General features: G+C 41.1%; 1 pseudogene; it reads right to left on the bottom strand.

The window, feature by feature from the left end:
- Positions 1-5950: 5950 nt before the first annotated feature.
- On the bottom strand, positions 5951-6436 carry LOC119802486 (annotated as a pseudogene).
- Between the last annotated feature and the right edge of the window lie 2360 nt (positions 6437-8796).

Genomic DNA, 8796 nt, shown 5'->3' with positions numbered 1-8796 from the left:
TGCATTCTGAGTCCCTTCGAAGCAAAACTTAGCTGGGAAGTGGAGGGAAGTGGTCACGGTGCTAGTCTCATTCCCATCCAAGCCCTTTGTTAGGGGGAGGCTGTGCCCTTTGATAGTTGAGCCATCTTCAGGCACATCACTGTTAAAGGCATGTAAAGCCTTTTGGGGAAGCAGGTGGGCTCAGGAGGTACTAGTGTTTCTGGAATTTCAAAACTGCACCCATCTTTGTGTGTTCACACTAAGCCTTGCATGGGCAAGCTAGCTGAAGTTGGGATGTCACAGTCACTAAAGCTGAAGCGGGTCTGCCTGCTGTCTGTGTGCTCTGCCTGCTTCTAACCCTGCGTTGGACTCTGTCTTTGTTTCCTTTCCTGTTGCTCTGACACGATACCCAAGCAAAGCAACTTAGGGGATAAAGGGTTCATTGTGGCTCATAGTTTCTGATTATAGTTTGTTATAGCAGAGAGGTCACAGCAGCAGAAGTTTTGGGGTGAGTGGGTCACATCACATCCATAACTGGGAAGAGTGAGCAAGGAATATACACATACTAGTGCTCCATTTGCCCTCTTCATTTTACACAGTCCAGGATCCCGCTTGGGGAATGGTTCCACCCACAATTAAGAAGTATCTTCCTAGATCAATTAACAGTATCAAGGCAAGTCATCATAGACATTCTCAGAGGCTAACCTTAATCTAGATAACACCTCAGAGCTGTGCCCAGGGTCTCCTCCTAGGTGAGTCTAGGTTTTGTCAAGTAGAGAATCAGCAGTAACCACCACAGACTGTGTCCCATGGCTGACCTCACTGGACTCAGTCAATCAACCAGGAAGATGCACACACAACATATCCATAGATCCAGTTATCCCTCTCCTGGGGTGGAGCTCACACTGATTTGGAGTTTGTTTGCTCCTTGTATAGCGGCGATCTTCGCAGCATCACCCAGGGAACAGCTAACCACCTTGCAACCTGCTGGTGACAAACGTCTCCCGATGCCACCTTGAAGCTGTCACACTCATCCTCAGCATTTTTATCTAAAAGCAGACATTATAGAGCAAGGCATTTCCTCATTCCGTGGCCTGAATGGGAAATGCTAAACAAAGGGAAGGAGACAGAGAGGCAATTTTGCTTGAGTCGCCACATCAAGAACTTGGGGGAAATGATAGGAATCGCTGACTGTTATTCTTGGCGTCGCCGCGGGACTGAAAAGCCGTTTTGTGCTTTAATTCTGTGGAGCATCCTCCTCATAAGCTGCAGCCTGTGATGCTGAACTGACTCTGTGAGCAGGCAAGAACAGAGTTTCAAACGCAGAGAGTTTTCAACATAGTTGTTAGCTCATTTGTAGCTTGTGGTTGGCCAAGGTATCCTGCAGAAACCCAGCCGACTCTACAAATGAGAATGTTTTGCTCTCAGGGATGATTTGGAGTTTTATAGAATTTCAGCTCGCATCAGGGTTGAGAGAAAATATGCGGTTGTGGGCCATGAAGGACTGAGTTAGAAGGTCAACCAAAGCCCAGATAACCCTGGGAAGAAGTCGAAAAGGAACAAAGGAGAAGCAATACTTGAGTGAGTTTGGTGTGTCCAACCTGAGACATGGGAATGGCACGAGTCCCAGAGTAACGGTGACTGTGACCCAACCATTGGGAGACACTGTGGTGCCATCATATCCATGTTTTCATCAGGAGGGAAGGATTAATTGTGACACACAGGAAATCTGACAAGCAGGGGAAACCAAGCATGGCACACCGGAACTCAGCACAGCACACCTGGGCATGGCATAACCGGGCATGGCACGGCATGAGTCAGCTAAAGGACCCAGAAGAAAAGATAATGATACCAGCCAGAGTTTTTTTGTTTCCAAGTATTTATTTTCCATGTATGCATCTCTGTGAGTGTATGTCATATATATACCAGTACCCACCCGTGGAGACCAGAGGAGGGTGTAAGTTTTCCTGGAGGGCATTGTGGGTTTTCCAGTGTGAGTGCAGGAACCAAATTTAGTTCCTTTGGAAGAGCAATTGAGCCATTTCTTGTTGTTGTTGTTGTTGTTGTTGTTGTTGTTGTTGCTCCTCCTCCTCCACTTCCTCTTCCTTTTCTCTCTTCTTCCTTCTTCTTATTCCTTCCTCCTCCTTCTGCTCCACCTCTTCCTTCTTCTTGTTTTTTTTTTTAATGGTCTTACTGTGTAGATGACCAGGCTAAATTTGAACTCACAATAATCTACCTATCTGTGTCCCACCACACCTGATCCCAACTAGGAATTCTTAATAACAGAATCTTTAAAAGCAAAGATAGACATGAACAGACACATCATCTCAACAGCTACAGAGACATAAAAAATCCCATTAATATGATATTTTCTATGCACTGGTGGAGGGAAAAACCAGATGTTACTGTTATTAATACTGTTATATTGAGACCCTGTCTCAAGTATCCCAGGCTGGCTTTGAACTCCTTATTCTCTTGCCTCTGCATCACAAGAGCTGAGATTTCAGTCATGTGCAACCATGTCTAGCTTCTACCTAGAATTTTATAACTACCCATAATATCTTCCAAGGGTAATGATGAACCTTCAACAAATTTGACATCTAACATCAGGAGGAAATTAGATAAACCCAGACCAGAGAGAGGCTTTGATCACAGCTCCATATAAAAGACCAACTCATTACGGAAAGGACCATAGAGTAAGGTAAATAAGTACAAATAGATTTAATAGTCAAGTAATGGAAACTTTATCATAAGGCAATAAAGTTAGGGGAGACATGAACTATCGAGGAGTTTTGAAGACAATTTGAGACAATTAACTATGGACTGATATTGGACCCCTGGACCATGCCTTCGGCATAGCTGTGGTCCTGCAGCTTTGTAGTGTGTGCCTGCTTTTAAGAGACGCCCACAGAAACAGTCAAGAGAGATATGCCAGAGTGTTCACAGCTTACTTTCAGAGTTTCAAAAGCTAATTTAATTTTTTAAATGTATATATAGGTATATTATTCTTTGTGTTCTCTTAACCAATACTTATTTTAAGTGTTTATTGAGAGAAATAGTTGGCTATACAAAGAATATTACTGAAGTGAGAATGTTTCTACACAAATCAGAAAGAAGTTTATGGGCTATAATTCCTCATTAAAGGCATATCTAAAGAATTATATTTAAGATGCTATGAGACAAAATAATTAATATGAGGCTATCTGAACAATCTGAGAGATAGTGAGAGTTAAAAGTATTAGCAAGATGAAAAGGAATCTCTGGGCAGCAATAGCAGCAAGGCTGAGAGACTGACAGCAACATATTCTAAGGCCCATGCATTGGTCAGGATGAGGATAAATATATTGATTAATTTACACTAACTATGAGGGTTAGACTTTTAAGGATAACCACCAAAAGAAGAAAATTGGAAATACATCTTCCAAAAAATGCTGTAAGGTAAAAAATGAAATGAGAAAACCCATATAATTTCTTAATAAGGGGAAATCACACAAAACCAAATGGGAAAAACATTGAGATGAAAGGCAGTGTTGGAGGATACTATAAATAAGGAAAGAAAGCAATTTATCGTAATAAATAAGAAGGATGCAGAGTCTGTTGTTAAAGGTGTGGAATTTTACCATAGAAAGACATGATTCCCTATATGTACTGTAGCAGGACTCACCAAAGCCAGGTTACAGGATCATTATAGGTGCAATCAGCACAGGAATACATATAAAAATTGATAGAGACACACAATGGAATCCAATTCTGCTATAAAGATTATAATCCTACCATTTTTAGGAGAAGGGTGCAAAGTCCTATGTAAAATAAGCCAGCAATACAAATACCAGTTTTCTCTCATGTGGAGAACGGAGGTTAAAATAAAATTGTGTTCAAGTAGAAAGGGTAACTGTTAGGAGAGGAGGGGAGTCAAGGAAAAGAGGGTGGGAGAAGGAAATAGACTGAGCACAATCAACGTCGGCTATTTACACATGAAAATGCCACAAAATGGCACCCATTATTCTATACACTTAGCACACACACACACACACACACACACACATTCATATACTAATAAAAATCATGGGAAAATTTGCTGATCTTTCTGACCTGATTTTAAAAAGTTTGATGTGCACTTATGTAGATGTTCCTAATACAGAGGCAAGTGACTGAAGAGTGAAATTATTATTAACAGAATTTAATGTTTATCCTAAACCAGAAAAAGCCGGGATAGTAGTGTTAAGAGCTAAAACAGATTTTAAGGTGAAACTTAAAAATGCAAGTGTGATACACATCAGTCTTTCAAGAAGATGCACCAACTCTCAACTGACAGATCTGACATCTGACCATGTACAAACCTTAAAATATGTTGCTATCAGTCTCCTCAATTCCTTATTTGTCTAAAACAAATCAATAAAGAACCCAGTAATGATGCTACTGAGCAGCCTTTGGTGTTGTCACGGCCCTCTCTGAACTTCAGCAAGAACTCCGTTCATTTATTTGGTCAGATTGTCACCTTATTGGCTTTTGGATGCTCTGTGCCTATCTGGAATACACACGTTTTATCATTGTATTTATAAATACATTGAATGCTTTCCCTTGGGGAGACAGAAGGAAATTTCTGTGTGTCCCAGATAGAGACTGCACAGACAAACCAAAGAAAGTCCAGCCTGGTGAGGCAGTGAGCTTACTGGGTCCCTTACAGGAGCAGGAGTGACTTAGAGGCAGAGGTACCGCTGAGAACCAGGAAGCACCTTCAGTACTGGAGGGCCCATCCGCTAACCGTTTACCTCCTGTAAATTCCACTAAAGAGTCCCATCCCAGTTAGCTGTTTACTTCTAACATAACCTGGGGAGCCGAGAGGTCTCCTGAAAGAAGAATCCCCCATCTCTCCACGAAGGTATGTTAAATTGGCGGGATCTCTGTGGGAGATCGCAGCTCCCTTTCTTTCAGACAGCCAAGCTTAGGTCCAACTGTGAGGAAACAGCTACAGAGCAAAGTATTTTCTTGCAGACTATACGTCTCTTCAATTCCTTAACATAATCCTTGCAAGCAAAAGGTTTTCCATTTCAATGATGTCTTCTGTGATATTTTCTCCGTGTTTTGTACCTTTACGGTTATAGCTAAGAAATCTTCTCGCTTTGTGTTCAAAAAATTTCTTCTAGAATTTTTATACTGCCAGTGCTACATTTAGATAAACGATCCATCTCAGTTTGTTGTTGGGATTTGCAGGCTATATGATTAGGAGCGCGTCCTTAGCTTGTAGCTGCATTCGGTTGAAGCATCTTGAACAATGCTTTCAATTGATATTTAAGGAGCTAGGGTCTCTTGCACTCTTCCCGAGATGGCTACCCTTGAGTATCCATCCACCTGACTGGATCTAGAATTTCCTGGAGACAAACCTCTGAGCAAGTCTGTGACAGTTTCTAGACTGGGTGGATTGAGGACAGAAGAGCCACGCACCTACGTGGGCGGCACCATTCCATAAACTGGGATCCCCGACAGAATAAAAAGGAAAAAGTAGCTAAACACCAGCATTCATTGCTCCCTGCTTCCTGGATGCGGATGCCTCCTGTTCCTGTTGCCATGACTTTCCTGTCAGGATGGTCTCTATTCCTGGGAACTGCGGACCAGAACAAACACTTCCTTCCTTAAGCCGTTTTAACAGGTATATTGTTAGCATGTTTTATGACCCCAAAGAAGTTTATAGATCAATAACAGATAGTACCAAATATTTGTACTGTGAATATCACTTTTAAGTCACCCATTAGACAAAGAAAAAATCATCATATGAATTAGGAGGTATTATTAACAAAATAAAAATGAAAATACTAATTATTAAAATTTATGGGTTAATCAAAAATAGAAAATAAAAAATTCATAGCATTAAATGCTGATAATGATTTTTTCAACAAAGGCTTGTTTAATTTTAGTGACTGATCCACCTGTGGCCACAGGCAGCTCACTATGTACAGACATGAAGCAAGCTTTATTTCTTGGTCTCTTCCTCCAGCGCCTCCCGGTGCTTTCTTGCTTCATTGGTCTTAGATCTACGAACCTCAGCCTAGTCAGCCAGGAGCTTCTTGTAGGCCTTGTCTGCCTTCAGCTTGTGAATGTGCTCCATCAGAATCCGCTGGTTTTTGATGACATTCTCTTTGACCTTCAGGTACACGCTGTGATACATGTGATGGTCAGTCTTCGCGGGTTCACGGTATCTCCTAAGAAGTCGGCACAGGATCTACATCCTTCTTAACAGGTCACCTTCTCCGGCATTTGAGCATTGACATTACCCTTCCGTCGAGCCCAGGAATGGACGGTCACAGGCTTCCGATGATTAGCCCATCTTTGATCAGCTTCCGGATCTGCTGTTGGGAGTTGGCATTGGCGATTTCATTGGTCTCATTGGGGTCCACTTTTTTTTTCCACAGTGGAGGACATTAGAGGCAAGCCTCTTCTGTAGCCTGAGCATACTCATGGATGTAGACGCAGAAGTGAAAGGAAAGGATTTTTAAAATCTCAAATTAGTCATTTAAATTCTTCCTTAAGAAACAGGAAAAAGCTGGTCATTGGTGCATGACTTTAATTCCAGCACGGAGGAGGAGGAAGCAGGTGGATCTCCGTGTTGGAGGCCAGCATGTTTTTGCACAATGAGTTCCAGGACAGCCAGAGCTACCTAGAAGCCACACCCTGCCACAAAGAAATTGGAGAAAGAAAAAAAGAAAGAAAGAAAGAAAGAAAGAAAGAAAGAAAGAAAGAAAGAAAGAAAGAAAGAAAGGGGAGGGAGGGAGGGAGGGAGGGAGGGAGGGAGGGAGGGAGGGAGGGAGGGAGGGAGGGAGGGAGGGAGGGAAGGAAAACGAAGCAAATTAAAACTACACAAGCAGAATATAAGAAAATTTAAACATAACAACTCAACCACACACATGTTCACAATATAATTATTCACAACGCCCAGATATATAAATATTGATATACAAAAGGATAAATAAATATGGTATATGCAGATAATGTAATATTATCCAGCATTTAAAAGGAAGTAAATTCTGACACATGACAAACATGAATGAATCTGGATTATATTAAATTAAATAAGTTGTTATCAAAGGAAAAACTGTGCATTCAGTTAGGTGAGGTAGAAAAGCAGAATGGTTGCCAGGGTGGGGAAGGATGGAAGGGGGAGGAGTGGAAGTCCTTGCTCATTGAATAGAGGCTCTAGGGACTAACTGCCCAGAATACAAAGGAACTTGGATGAACTGGACACTCAACATGGTTAAGATGACAAATTTCATACTCTGTGTATTTAATTTATATAATAAAAAGTAAGAATATGGATCAGTGAGAGGGTCAAGTGGTTAAAAGTGCTTGCCACTAAGCCTGATAACCTGAGATCAGTTTCTGGAGGCAGAAGGACAGAGCTGACTGCCTCGGAATTATCCTACACATGTATACCAAAGCACACATGTGTGAGCGCTCACACTGAGAGACACACACCTACACACAAGTAAATTTAACAGCATTTTTAAAATATAAAATGAAATTATATTCATTAAGCAATAAATCCTTGCTCTCCTCTTAGGTGCTCTTTATGTTGATTTATTTATTATCCACCCCCATTCTGATCTTCTTCTTAGGAACCTAGCATTTTCATATTTCTGTCTCTATCTCAGATTTACTGGTTAGATTTTCCAGGGTCACATGGTTTATAATCCGCACCTTAAACTTAGCAGAGTTTTTTTTTTTTTTAACAATACCATTGCTTTGCCTCATGTGTGGTACAAAACCTTACAGAAAGATCCATCCACTCTTCTCTTGGCCTTTCTGATACTGCTGGCATCAAAATGCATTTTTACATATGTTACAGATGCTGTGATATAGTCTCATTATTATTGCTTCAAAAAGCAAATTATCTTATTTTTGAAATGTAAAAATTACAAAAAGAAAGTCATGCCTTTCCCTGAGTATATTGCTTCTAGCCTCCTGCCTGTCACCATGGACCCTGTCTAGCCTCCCGCCTCTCCCCTTGGGTACCACATCTAGCCTCCTGCCTGTCACCATGGACCACCTCTAGCCTCCTGCCTCTCCCCTTGGATACCACTTCTCATCTCCTCTATTGTGCAGATCTAGATGCCCACCTGCCATCACATTCCTTCTGTCTAAAGGATTTTCTTTAACAGATTTCTTTTTGGTGTGATTCTGATGGCAATAAAATCCTTTTGGTTTTTTTCTTTTTATGTCTGCAAAGGTCTTTATTTGCTTTCATTTCTGACAGAGCTTTTTTTTTTCCTCCCCTAACCATAAAATTCTAGGTGGAGTTTAAAATTTTTATTTTAGTCCTTTAAAATGCCACTCTATTGCTGTCTGGCTTTCATTGTTTCTGTCAGTAAATTGGCTGTTGTTTCATTGGCATTCACCTGCATCCTTTTTTTTTTTTTTTTTTTTTTGGATGTTTTAAAGTTTTTTCTTGTTCTTGCACGTTGGTGTGACATTCTTCATTTTCTCTCTGCTCAATGTCTCTTGAGCAATCTGGGTTTGTTCTTAACGGTCACTAAATTGACTATACCTCCAACTCCAGGGAATCTGACACACATCCCCCCTTTTTGGCCTCCCCAAGCACACGCACATATATACATACACCTACATATATAATTAGAATAAGTTGTTTTAAAAGTAATCATTTTGACCCTTATTCCTTATCCAGTTGGCTGAATAAATGTTGATATGACTGGAATGTCCTACGAAGACCTCGTTACTCTTGAGTGCTGAGTGAGGAGGCTGTATCCTTACGTAGTCTGGGATGGGAATGGCGCCCAAAATATAATACCCAGAGACACATCTCCT

Source organism: Arvicola amphibius, chromosome 12, assembly GCF_903992535.2.
Source record: "Arvicola amphibius chromosome 12, mArvAmp1.2, whole genome shotgun sequence".
Lineage (NCBI taxonomy): Eukaryota > Metazoa > Chordata > Mammalia > Rodentia > Cricetidae > Arvicola > Arvicola amphibius.
The sequence above is the reverse complement of the archived record's forward strand: the minus strand, read 5'-3'. Positions and strand labels throughout refer to the sequence as shown.